Below are 14,430 nucleotides of genomic sequence, written 5' to 3' on the forward strand. Positions count from 1 at the left end.
GGCCGCGATAGTGAGAGGCCCGCGCACCGTGATGAAGAGTGGCCCCCACTTGCCACAACTAGAGAAAGCCCTCGCACAGAAATGAAGACCTAACACAGCCATAAATTAATAAATAAATTAAAAAAAAAATCTTCTAACAAACAAAAGTCCAGGACCAGATGGCTTCACAGGTGAATTCTATCAAACATTTACAGAAGGGCTAACACCCATCCTTCTCAAACTCTTCCAAAAAATTGCAGAGGGAGGAACACTCCCAAATTTGTTCTACAAGGCCACCATCACCCTGATACCAAAACTAGGCAAAGATATCACAAAAAAAGAAAATTACAGACCAATATCACTGATGAATATACAGGCAAAAATCCTCAACAAAATACTAGCAAACAGAATCCAACAACACATTAAAAGGATCATGCACCATGATCAAGTGGGATTTATCCCAGGAATGCAAGGATTCGTCAATATATGCAAATCAATCAATGTGATACACAATATTAACAAATTAAGGAATAAAAATTATATGATCATCTTGATAGATGCAGAAAAAGCTTTTGACAAAATTCAACACCAATTTATGATAAAAACTCTCCAGAAAATGGGCATAGAGGGAAACTGCCTCAACATAATAAAGGCCATATATGACAAAATCCACAGCAAACATCATTCTCAATGGTGAAAAACTGAAAGCATTTCCACTAAGATCAGGAACAAGACGAGGAGGTCCACTCTTGCCACTCTTGCTCAACATAGTTTTGGAAGTCCTAGCCATGGCAATCAGAGAAGAAAAAGAAATAAAAGGAATACAAATTGGAAAAGAAGAAGTAAAACTGTCACTGTTTGCCAATGACATGATACTATACATAGAAAATCCTAAAGATGCCACCAGAAAACTACTAGAACTAATCAATGAATTCGGTAAAGTTGCAGGATACAAAATTATTGCACAGGAATCTCTTGCATTCCTATACACTAACAAGGAAAAATCAGAAAGAGAAATTAAGGAAACAATCTCATTTACCATTGCAACAAAAAGAATAAAATACCTAGGAATAAACCTACCTAAGGAGGCAAAAGACCTATACTCAGAAAACTATAAAACACTGATGAAAGAAATCAAAGATGACATAAACAGATGGAGAAATATACCATGTTCTTGGACAGGAAGAATCAATATTGTGAAAATGACTATACTACCCAAAGCAATCTACAGATTGAATGCAATCCTTATCAAATAACCAATGGCATTCTTCACAGAATTAGAACAAAAAATTTTACAATTTGTATGGAAACAGAAAAGACCTCAAATAGCCAAAGCAATCTTGAGAAAGAAAAACGGAGCTGGAGGAATAAGGCTCCCCAACTTCAAACTATACTACAAAGCTACAGTAATCAAGACAGTATGGTATTGGCACAAAAACAGAAATATAGATCAATGGTACAGGATAGAAAGCCCAGAGATAAACCCACGCACCTATGGTCACCTAATTTATGACAAAGTAGTCAAGAACATACAATGGAGAAAAGACAGCCTCTTCAATAAGTGGTGCTGGGAAAACTGGACAGCTACATGTAAAAAATTGAAATTAGAACACTTCCTAACACCACACACAAAAATAAACTCAAAATGGATTAAAGACCTAAATGTAAGGCCAGACACTATAAAACTCTTAGAGGAAAACATAGGAAAAACACTCTTTGACATAAACCACAGCAAGATCTTTTTTGACCCACCTCCTAGAGTAATGAAAATAAAAACAAAAATAAACAAATGGAACCTAATGAAACTTCAAAGCTTTTGCACAGCAAAGGAAACCATAAACAAGACGAAAAGACAACCCTCAGAACGGGAGAAAATCTTTGCAAACGAAGCAACAGACAAAGGATTAATCTCCAAAATATACAAACAACTCATGTAGCTCAATATCAAAAAACACCAAACAACCCAATTAAAAAATGGGTGGAAGACCTAAGTAGACACTTCACCAAAGAAGACATACAGACGGCCAAGAGGTGCGTGATAAGCTGCTCAACATCACTAATTATTAAAGAACTGCAAATCAAAAGTACTATGAGTTATCACCTCACACCAGTCAGAATGGCCATCATCAAAAAATCTACAAACAATAAACACTGGAGAGGGTGTGGAGAAAAGGGAACCCTCATGCATTGTTGGTGGGAATGTAAATTGATACAGCCACTGTGGAGAACAGTATGGAGGTCCCTTAAAAAACTAAATAGAACTACCATGTGACACAGCAATCCCACTACTGGGCATATACCCTGAGAAAACCATAATTTAAAAGGACACATGTACCTCAATGCTCATTGCAACACTATTTACAATAGCCAGGACATGGAAACAACCTAAATGTCCAATGACAGATGAATGGATAAAGAAGATGTGGTACATATATACAATGGAATGTTACTCAGCCATAAAAAGGAATGAAATTGGGTCATCTGTAGTGAGGTGGATGGATCTAGAGTCTGTCATACACAGTGAAGTAAGTCATAAAGAGAAAAACAATTATTGTATATTAACGCATATATATGGAATCTAGAAAAATGGTACAGATGAACCTATTTGCAGGGCAGGAATAGAGACGTAGATGTAGTGAAGGGACGTGTGGACACAGGGTGGGAAGGGGAGGGTGGGACGAATTGGGAGATTAGGATTGACATATATGCACTATCATGCATAAAATAGCTAGCTAGTGGGAACCTGCTATAAAGCACAGGAAGCTCAGCTCGGTGCTCTGTGATGACCTAGAGGGGTGGGATGGGGTGGGGGTAGGAGGGAGGTCCAAGAGGAGGGGATACAGGTATACTTATAGCTGATTCACTTAATTGTACAGCAGAAACTAACACAACATGGTAAAGCAATTATACTCCAATAAAAAATAATAATTAAAAGAAAAAAAGAAGAAGAAACACCAGAGTCAAGCTCAAGGAAAAGCTCTCCAGAGAAGTGCCCCTTGAGCTGAGCTTTAAGGAAGGAGTTGAAAGGGGGGCAGTTGGGCAAGGTGGCGGCAGGGGAGGAGGATGGAGGAGGGAGGAAGGATGGGCCTCCAAAGGACATGTCTGAAGGCCCAAGGCTAGAAATAGCTTCTTTTAGAGAAGTTCAAGTAATTCTTTAAAAAAAAAAAAAAAAGCAATGATTTTTTTTTTTTTTTTTTTTTTTGGCTGCGTTGGGTCTTTGTTGCTGTGCGTGGGCTATTTCTAGGTGCGGCGAGCGGGGGCTACTCTTTGTTGCGGTGCGCGGGCTTCTCATTGCAGTGGCTTCTCTTGTTGCGGAGCACGGGCTCTAGAGCGCAGGCTCAGTAGTTGTGGTGCACAGGCTCAGCTGCTCTGTGGCATGTGGGATCTGCCTGGACCAGGGCTCGAACCCGTGTCCCTGCATTGGCAGGCGGATTCTTAACCACTGCACCACCAGGGAAGTCCCAAGTAATTCTTTAAAGCAGCTACAAAGGGTAAAGATGAAAAATAAAGGAATAGTGGGAAATACAGCTTAAGAAGCAGGAAGAAGTTATATCTTGAAAGGCCTTGTGTGCTGAATTTGAACTTTGTCCTGAAAGCTATGGGAAGCTCTTGAAAGATTTTAAGTAGGAAATAGATGATACAATTTGCTTTTTAGAAAGATCATTTTATCAGTAATGTTGAGGACACATAGGAGGGTTGAGTAGATTGTAGGGAAACCAGTTAGAAGACTACTGCAGTAGTGCCTGATAGAGGTGATGAGAGTCTGAATTTAGGCAGTGAGAGTGGCTGTAGAAATGAAATTGAGGGAGGACAGGGAGCGAGGGAGGGACTGATACAAGAGATAATAAAAAGAGACTTGGGAGAAACTGATGACTAATTGAGTGTGAGGGATGAGTGAGAATGAGGAATAGAGAAAGATTCCCAGGCTTCTAGGTTAGGTATCTGGAGATTGGATGATGCCATCTACTGAGAGAGAAGCCAGAATTGGAACAGAAAGACGATGTGTTTGGTTTGGGACATATTTAATTTGGTGTGTCTATGAGACATCCAAGTGCAGATGTCAGATAAATAGATATCTGGGTCTGGAGTTCAGCAGTGATAAGGGTTGAAGATAAAGACTTAGAAGTCACCAGAATAAAAGTGGTAGCTGAAGCCCTGGGTTAAGGAGAGTGCTTAGTTAAAAAACAAATTAGGGAACACCAACTTAGCAGGCCATCAGAAGAAGAGGAAGCCTTGAAAGATATTAAGAAGGAATGTCCAGAAAGGCAGAAGGAAAACATAATGGTAAGCACCATTTTGGGGGATACCTATTGTCTTCTAGTGAATGGCCTGGGACCTTTATATACATCATTTCACTGAATTCTTATGGCAACCCTAGAAGGTAGATGTTTTCAAACAGAAAAACTTAAGTTCTGAGAAGTTAAGTAATTTGACAAGAGTATGTTTGGCCTCTGGAGTCAGATGAAACCTAGATTGAAATCCCACCTCCCAGTAGCTATGGGATGTGCGCAAATTTGTAATCTCTCTGAGTCTCGATTTCCTTGTCCACATAGGATACAAATAGAACCTACCTCTGAGGACTGTTGTGAAGATTAGATGCGATAGCATATGTAACGTGCCTGGCACTGAGAGGGTACTCGATACCTGATAGTTACTATCCTTATTAATAACTATAACCACATATAACTATGTTAACAAGTTACTGTCTCTTCTTTAGCTCCAAATTCTCACCTAAGGTCCTTAGTGTACAACTGAGACCTGAGCCAGGTGAAACTATTATAAGGCTTTGCTAAAGACTTAGGCATAGCTGGATGGGAATGAACACAGAGAGCAACGTAATGCTTGATAATCTGAAAGTGTATCACTTCATCTTAGGATCCCCTACAGGGGGGTACTGCCTTCCTGCCTAGCCCTTGGGAGAAGCCATTTTTCCATACCACCAGGGAGCATCATCAAATAGTCAGTACACCTAAAAGCCCAGCAAGAGTGTGGTCCCACAGGAAGTCAGGAGTTCTCACCCAAGTCTAAGACCCACCTTCCAAGATCTTGACATCGGTCTGAGGAACTGCCCCTTCCAGATGATTGATGCAGGGATGCTCACTGTCTTCAGAGAAGATCATGTCTACCTTGACGAGGATGGCCTTACACTATGGCCTCAACAGTAGAGCCTTATTTGAACACAACAGAATAAGCCCAATGAGGGTTATACCCTTTTCATAATTCCTAGAAAAGATGAGATTCCTTATACAAACTCTTCTTAATCTTTCAAAACCCTTCTACGCAAAAGTCACTCTGAAAAGTGAGTCTGGATAAAGCCAGAAACTGACTATAGTCCAAGTACAAGAACAAGACATATAGCAAAAGGGACCTACCAGATTCAAAGTAAGAAAAATGTTTTGTCAGTATAATCGAGAAAGAACCATAAATGTATGTCTTAAAAATTAAAAGATGTAAGTAGATATAGAAATGAATAAATTATTGATTAGTGTTCAAAAAATTGTAGAAATAAAATATATTGGAAAAAATGGCCTAAGTTACAATAGAACAAAACAACAAACTGTCTAGAAATTTTTTTAATGCACAACATCTACATGGGGAAAATATTTAAGTTATTTAAAGCTTTACGGAAGACCCGAATAAATGGACAGATACAATACATGGATGAATCTCACAGCCATAAGTTGAGGGAAAGAAGTCAGACACCAAAGAGTATATACTATGTGACCATATATATATGTGACTACAAATATATACGTATATACTATGTGACCACATTTATGTGAAGTGCAAACAGGCAGAACTAATCTACAGTGAGAGAGGTCAGAACACTGGTTCTTTTTGGTGAGGGGGGTAATTGCCTGGGAGGGAAGGTCCAGAGGGTGTTAAGTTGCAGGAGTGGTGGCTCAGACCCCTTCAACACTAACCGATGTTGCTTCCTCTTCCTCTTTCTCAATCCATGCCTATGGTCTCTTGGGGGTGCTCTTTATGGCCAGTGGACTAAAGAAGAAAATACTGAAGCCTGGTTTGTGGATGGCTCTGCATGACATGCTGATACCACCTGGAAGTAAATAGCTGCAGCACTACAGCCCCACTTGGGTAGCTCAGAAGCACAGAAGCGAAGGCCAAGCCTCTCAGTGGGCATTACAATTCTGAGCATTACAATTCTTGCCCATTTTGTCTGGAATAAGAAATGGCCAGAAGTATGGATCTACTCTGATTCCTGGGCTATCACTCATGGGTGGCTGGATGATAAGGGACGTGGAAGGAGTGGGCAAGGGGGGTTGGAGGAGAGGCACGTGGATGAACCTCCCAGGATGGGCAGAGACTGAAGATGCTTGTGTCTCCTGTAAACGCCCACAAAGGACATCCACCGCAGGGAGCCTGTTAATAACAAGGCGGGCAAAATTACATGGTAAGTGGATGCTGGTCAGTTTCTCTGCCCGGCCACCACACTGTTTGTTCAATAGTATGACCTTCCTCTGACCAAGGCAGAGCTGGATAATGCTGCTGTTAACCGGCCAGCAGAGACTCCCACGAGCCCCCAGCGTGGCACTGTTCCCAGGGAGACAAGCCAGCCAAATGACGGCAGCTTGATTATAGTGGAAGAGGCAGAGATTCATCCTGGGCATCATTCCACTGGAACAGCTCCGCATTCGGGATATGGACTTGCTCTCCCCATCTGCCTCTGTCAGCACCACCGTCTGCGGACCCACAGAACCACACTCCCTACAGCACTGCTTCTGATGAAGGAGCTCATTTCACAGCAAAGGAAGTGCAGCCACATACTCTATCGTCCAGAAGTGGCTGGGAAAACAGAAATTGGAGGGGCTTAATGAAGACACAGTTTCAGTACCAGTTGGGACACAACATCCTGAAAGGATGGGATTCTGCCTTATAGGATACAGTTTATGCATTGAATCAAAGGACATTATATGATGCTACCTCTGCCATAGTGAGAATGCATGGGTCTGGGATTGAAAGGGTGAAGGGAGAGACTTTGCTCACTATATATACAAAAAAAAGCCTTGCAGAATTTTTGCTTCCCACACTGACAGTCTTGAGCTCTGCTGGTCTGGAGGTCTTAGTGCCCAAGGAGGGAACACTTCAACCAGCAGCGTTCCATTGAATTGGAGCATGAGACTGCCACCTGCCCATTCTGGGTTCCTGATGCCACTGAGCCAACAGGCCAGGAAAGTGTTTACTCTACTGATTAGAAGGATTGATCCTGATTGCCAGGAAGAAATTGAGTTGCTGCTATACAATCGGGGCAGTGAGAACTGTGTCTGGAACCCAGGGGTTTCTCTGGAGCGTCTCTTGGCACTTTTATGTGCAATAGTTAAGATTAATGTAAAATTACAGCAAAAAAAAAAAAAAAAAGGCTGTATGATTTTGGATTTGGATTTTTTAGGAATGAAGATTTGGATCACAGCACCTGGCAAAGAATCCCGACCAGCTGAGGCTCTGGCTGAGGGAAATATGGAACGTGTAGTGGGGAAAGAAAGCCATCTGGTCAATTCCAGCCTCATGGAAGACAAAGGTATCAAGTACAGAAACAAGGACACAGGGGCTGTGTGCATTTTCTCTTTGCTTGTTACGTGTGTGCTTATTTGTACATGCAATCCATTTTCTTCTCTCTCCTTCTTCCCAATATTATTTCATATACAGGTTGTTGGAAATAAAACTTTATAATTTAGTGTGACTGAATTTGGGGAGTCATTCATATAGCTGGTGATGGATACAGTGACTGTATCTCTTGATTTGGTGGGAAGGGTGAGAACATTTTCACTTCCGTGCAGAATGGTCATATCTTGTTAGGTGGAAACAGTTGTTTTGTTGTTGGAAGGAAGTTTAAGTGTATGTGGGAGGACAGATATGGAAGCTGATGGCCAAAGGGCTGGACTCTGCATCACCGGCTTATTGCGTGTTCATCCCAAATCCACCCTTCATGGTCCTGTTTTTGATGCTGGAACGTCTCCGCCTTGCCGGCTGGCCCGGTTATCAGCTTTGTCACCGGGAACACTGGAGGGACACGGAGGAGGAGGGGCTCTTCCTGCTGTTTGGATGTGCTCCTACTGGGGGCCCACGCCCGGAGGCAGTTTCTCAGTGAGTTGTGTGCGGTGATCCACGCAGGAATGCCACATCCCGTGAGAGCCAGCATCATTCCAACAAACTGGGAGACAGTCTGTGATGGGAAAAATCTGACTGCTGCCCTCACCCCACAGCCAGCTCTTCCTGGAGAGGGAGAGCCACTTCTGAGAGACGTCCTGGGCCCCAAAAGAAGATCACATTTAATTTAAGCTGATTACAGCCCCAGTTTCCTCATGGATAAAATGAGGATAATGATAGCACTTAACCACATCAGAATTGTGAGGGCTACCAAGGGCTGTATTTTAACAACCTAAACCCACTGAATTGTAAGAAACACCATGATTTTATGTACCGGTAAGAAAAAATTGCCGTCAACTAAACTTTGGCACCACGTCTTAGCAGTAATCGCCATGACAAATGAATGAGTCACACCAGCCTCTTGTTGCTTTGAGTTTTTTCAGCTACCCTGAGGGACCTGGCAGTTTCTCTTGCCTTCCGTTGCATTGCTTGGCATGCGAGATAGACTTTTGTCCTTTGGCTTGTGTTTCAGTGACAGACAGTCTTGCCTTTTTGTAGGTATATTCTGTTCTTATGACCCATTAGAATTTGGTAGAATTATGGTCATATCTCCACATGAAATATTTATTTGACCCATATCAGATTTATGCTCACTGCTGTTCCTATGCGTTTCTGCGTACACAATACACTTCTGTGTCAAGTTGAATCAAAGGGTAATCTTTCTGAGACTTCCCTGGCGGTCCAGTGGTTAGGACTCCGCGTTTCCACTGTGGGGGGCGCGGGTTCGATCCATGGTTGAGGAACTAAGATCCCTCATGCCATGTGGCGAGGCCAAAGGAAAAAAAAAAGAAAAAGGGTAATCTTTCTGAAGAGATTTTTAAAGGCAATTAGATTCAACGTGGGTAGTACCAAGTGTACATGGCTCAACTGAATGACAGCTATGACCAAGTTCACACACGCAAATGACAACTGTAAGTCAACAACCATAACTGTGACATGACATTGATCCAAAAACATGTCCCACGTTGAAAAAATTACACACTTTTTATCGCTGATGAAACATATTATTTCAAGTAAAGTTAGTTCAGTGCCCGGCATATTTCAACCAGTCTACACATGCTGGTCCTGCTCCAGATACATCTTTCAAAGACAGTGTTTTCCTTCTAGAATGCACTGTCCAATATAGTAGTCACTGGCTGCACATGGCTATTCACATTGAAAATGAAATTAAATAAAAAGTAAGAAGAAAAATCTAGTTCCTCAGTTGCACTCACCACATTTCAAGTCTCAGCTGCCCCCTACCTGGACAGTGCAGATTAGATGGCTCTTGTTGCCACACGAAGTTCTATTGAGGAGCACTTTTCTAGAAACTTCTATTAATACGGACATATATATATATAATTTTTGGGGGGGGATAAAATTGAAACTTTATTCTTCATAACATATGCAGATATTATTTTAAATTAAATGCTAAATATAGAAAGCTTCTAAAAGTAAATGTAGATTATGAAAATATCTTCAGCAACTTGGAATAGGCAAAAATGCATATCTTTGTTTTTAACAATTTTTAATCTCACTGAGATTGGCGTCAAGATGACACGGGGTGAGGAGGGTAAAGAGGATGCTACCTATTATTTATTAATCAGAATGGGTATAGAAGAAAAGGATAAGATAAAACCAGCATTGCTAACTAGAAAACAGATTGTCAGTTTGTATTGAGCACTTCTTTTTTTTTGAAGTATAGTTGACTTACAATATTATATTAGTTTCAAGTGTACAACATAGTGATTCACAATTTTTAAAGATTAAACTCCATTTAAAGTAATTACAAATCACGGCCATATTTTCCTGTGCTGTGCAATAGATCCTTGTAGCTTATTTATTTTATACATAATAGTTTGTACCTTTTAATCCCCTAACCCCCATCACATTCCCCCCCTCACCGTCCCTCTCCCCTCCCCCCTCCCCGTAACCATTGGGTTGTTCTCTATATCTGTGAGTCTGTTTCTGTTTTGTTATGTACATTCTGTTTCTGTTTCTGTTTTGTTTTGTACATTTGTTTCTGTTTGTTTCTGTTTCTCTTTTGTTATGTACATTCGTTTGTTTTGTTTTTAGATTCCACATATAAGTGATAACACAGAGTGTTTGTCTTTCTCTGTCTGACTTATTTCACTAAGCATAATGCCCTCCTGGTCAATCCATGTTGCTGCAATAGACATACACTTCTTATATACACAGAATATATTTCTAAGTGTCCATGTCACTCACATTCTTTCCATTTCTACCATTACCTTCTCTCTGCCCACACCTTCCTCTTCTCCCCAAGCCCCAGCCCAACACCCATCCACAAAACTGGGCTTCTACCTCCGGGGATTTTTTGCTCTTTTTTAAAAAAACTTTTAATTTTAAAATAACTATAGATTCACAGGAAGTTCCAAACAATTACAGATTTACAAGAAGTTGCAAATACACTATAGAGAGGTCCCACACACCCTGCACCTAGTTTTTCTCAATGGTTACACCCTGCACCTAGTTTTTCTCAATGGTTACATCTTGTAAAAACCAGGTAACTGACACTGATTCAATGTGTGCGTATAGCTCTGTGTCATCACAGGCAGATTTGTGTAACCACCACCAGAATCAGGATACAGAACCATTCTATTACCAGAAATATCTCCCTCGGGTTATCCCTTAAACACCCCCCCTCCACCCCTCCAGCATTACTAATTCCAGGAAATCACTAATTTCCCTTTATTCTCCAACTCATAACATAGTCATTTTGAGAACATTATATAAATGGAACTGCACAGTATGTGACCATTTGAGACTGGCTTTTTTTTTTACTCAGCATAATGTCCTTGAGGTCTATCCAAATTGTTGAATGTGTCAGTAGTTTGTGTCTTTTTATTGCTGAGTAGTACTCCACGCTATGATGTATCACAGTCAGTTTAACTGTTCACCGGTTGTGCGAAATGTTGCTTCCAGTTTTTGGCTCTTAAAAATAAAGCTGCAATGAACACCTTTCTGTGTGGACGTAAGATTTCATTTCTCTAGGATAAATGCCAGGAATGTGATTGCTGAGTCATATGGTATCTATTTAGTTTTTTTAAGAAACTGCCAAACTATTCCAGGGCACCACTTTATACACCATGAGCAATGTCTGAGTGAATCAGCTCCCCACAGGTTCACTAACACTTGATATTGTCACCATTTTAAAATTTACTTCCTTTGTAAGTGATAATGATATTGTATCACTAATTATTTTAGTTTGAATTTCTATTGAACATCTTTTTACATGATTGCCACCTGTGCATCCTTTTTTCGTGAGATCTCTCTCCATGGCTTTTGTCCATTTTCTAATCAGATTGTTAGTAAAAAAAAAAAAAAAAAAGTTAAGTTTTGAGAATGCTTTATATGTTTTAGATGAATCCTTTGTCAGATATATGGTTTGCAAATATTTTCTCCAAATCTAGAGCTTGTCTTTTCATTCTCTTAAGTATCTTTCACAGGGTAAAAGTTTTCAATTTTGATGACGTCTACTTTATTGATTTTTAAAATTTTTCAGGCCATGATTTTGATATAATGTCTGAAAACTTCACCAAGCTCTACACCCTGAAGATTTTCTGTATTTTTCCTAAAAGTTTTATAGTTTTACATTTTACACTTAAATCTATGATCCATTTTGAGATATTTTTTATATAAAGTGTGAGACAGGTCAATTTTTTTTTTTTTTGCTAATGGATATCCAACCATTTGTTGAAAAGACTAGCCTTCCTCCATTGAATTACTTTTGCACCTTTGTCAAAAATCTGTTGGTTGTACCTGTGTGGGTCTATTTCCGGTTCCTCTTTTCTGTTCAGTTGATCTGTGTGTCTACTCCTCTAACCACTAGAATGTCTTGAAACTGGTAGAGTCATTAATCCAGTTCACTCTTCTCTTTCGGAATTATTTTAGCTATTTAGCTCCTTTGTCTCTTCATATAAATTTGAGAATAATCTTGCCTATATCTACCAAAAGTATTGCTTGGATTCTGATAAAAATCGTGTTAAACCTGACTATCAACTTGGGGAGAACTGATACTTTAAAATGTTGAGTCATCCAATCCACAAACATGGTCTTTCTCTCCATTTATTTAGTTCTTTGGATTCTTTCATCCGCATTTTATAGTTTTCAGCATACAGGTCCTATACATGTTTTGTTAGGTTTACACCTAAGTTTTTTTTTTTTTTTTGCCTTTGGATCCATTTTTATTTTATGATTTTCAAATTTCTTATTATTCTCATTTTTTTATACAATTTTAAAGGTTACACTACATCTACAGTTATTACAAAGTATTGGCTCTATTCCCCGTGTTGCACACACACCCTTGTAGCCTGTCTAACCCCCAGTAGTTTGTACCTACCACTCCCCCTCCTCTATGTTGCCCCTCCCCACTGCCCCCCTCACTGGTAACCACCAGTTTGTTCTCTACGTCTGTGAGTCTGCTTCTTTTTTGTTATATTCACTAGTTTGTTGTATTTTTAGATTCCACATATAAGTGATATCATACAGTATTTGTCTTTCTCTGTCTGACTTATTTCACTAAGCATAATGCCCTCCAAGTTCATCCATGTTGCTGCAAATGGCAAAATTTCACTCTTTTTTTCTATGGCTGAGTAGTATTCCATTGTATAGATGTACCACATCTTCTTTATCCACTCATCTGTTGATGGACACTTAGGTTGCTTCCATATCTTGGCTATCGTAAATAATGCTGCTACAAATAGTGGCGTGAATGTATCTTTTCATTTCCTTCAGATAAACACCCAGGAGTGGAACTGCTGGATCATATGGTAATTCTATTTTTAGGTTTTTGATGAATCTCTATACTGTTTTCCACAGTGGTTGCACCAATTTACATTCCCACCAACAGTGTGCAAGTGTTCCCTTTTCTCCACATCCTTGCCAACATTTGTTATTTATGTTCTTTTTGATGATAGCCATCCTGACAGGTGTGAGGTAGTATCTCATTGTGGTTCTGATTTGCATTTCCCTGATGATTAGCGATGTCGAGCATCTTTTCATGTGCCTGTTGGCCAACTGCATTTCCTCTTTGGAAAAATGTCTATTCAGTTCTTCTGCCCATTTTTTAATCAGGTTGTTTGTTTTTTTTATATTGAGTTGTATGAGTTGTTTATATATATTGGATATTAATACACCTAAGTATTAATTTGGTTTTGAGTAATTATAAATGCTAGTGTATTTCTAATTTGGGGTTTCATGTGCTCATCTAGTATAGAATTTTGAATGTTTATCTTTGTATTCTGTGACTTTGCTTAAGTCACTTTTTAGTTTTAGGAGAGCTTTTGTAGATTCTTTGGGATTTCTACATAAACCATCATGTCATCTGCAAATAGGGACAGTTTTATCTCTTCATTTCCCATCCCTATGTCTTTTCTTTCCTTTTCTTGCCTTATTGTGCTAACACTTCTACTACTATGTTGAACAGCAGGGGTGAGAGAGGACATCCCTGCTTTATTTGAAATGTAAGGGGAAAGCACTCAGTCTTTCACCATTAAGTAAAGTGGTTGCTGCTGGGTTTTTGTAGATGACTATTTATTCAGTTGAGGAAGTTTCCTTCTATTTCCATTTTTCTGAGCCTTTTATCTTGAATGGGTGTTAAATACTGTACAGAGTTTTTCTGCATCAACTGATACGATTGTGTGATTTTTCTTCTTTAGCCTCTTAATATGTGATTACACTGATGGATTTCCAAATATTGAACCAGCTTTGTATCCATGGAAAAAAAACCCACACTTGGTCACGGGTTATAACACTGCTGAATTTTCATTAATATTCTGTTAAGGATTTTTGCATCTATATTCATGAGGATGTTTATGTGTTAACTTTCATTTTCTGTACTGTTTTTGTCTAGTTTGGTACCATGTTAACAGTGCCTTCACAAAGTGAATTGGGAAGTATTTCCTCCTATTCTATTTTCTGCAAGAGATAGCGTAGCATGTGTTAATTCTTTCATTGTTTGGTAGAACTTGACAATGTAACCATCTGGGCCTGGAGATCTCTTTTTCAGGGATTTTTAAATTACAAATTCAATTTCCTTCATGGCTATGAGGCTATTCAAATTATTTCATATTTGATGAGTTGCAGTAGCTTGTGCTTTTCAAGGAATTGGTTCATTTAATCTAAGCTGTCACATTTATTGCATAGAGTTGTTCACAGTATTCCTTTCCTATTCTTTTGATATCTGCAACATTGATAATATCATCTTGTTTTATTCCTGATATTGATAATTTGTGTCTTCTCTCTTTGATCTTAACAGAGAAGCAGCTCATTGTTTTATTGATT

The sequence above is a fragment of the Balaenoptera acutorostrata genome, chromosome 21, assembly GCF_949987535.1.
Source record: "Balaenoptera acutorostrata chromosome 21, mBalAcu1.1, whole genome shotgun sequence".
Taxonomy (NCBI): Eukaryota; Metazoa; Chordata; class Mammalia; order Artiodactyla; family Balaenopteridae; genus Balaenoptera; species Balaenoptera acutorostrata.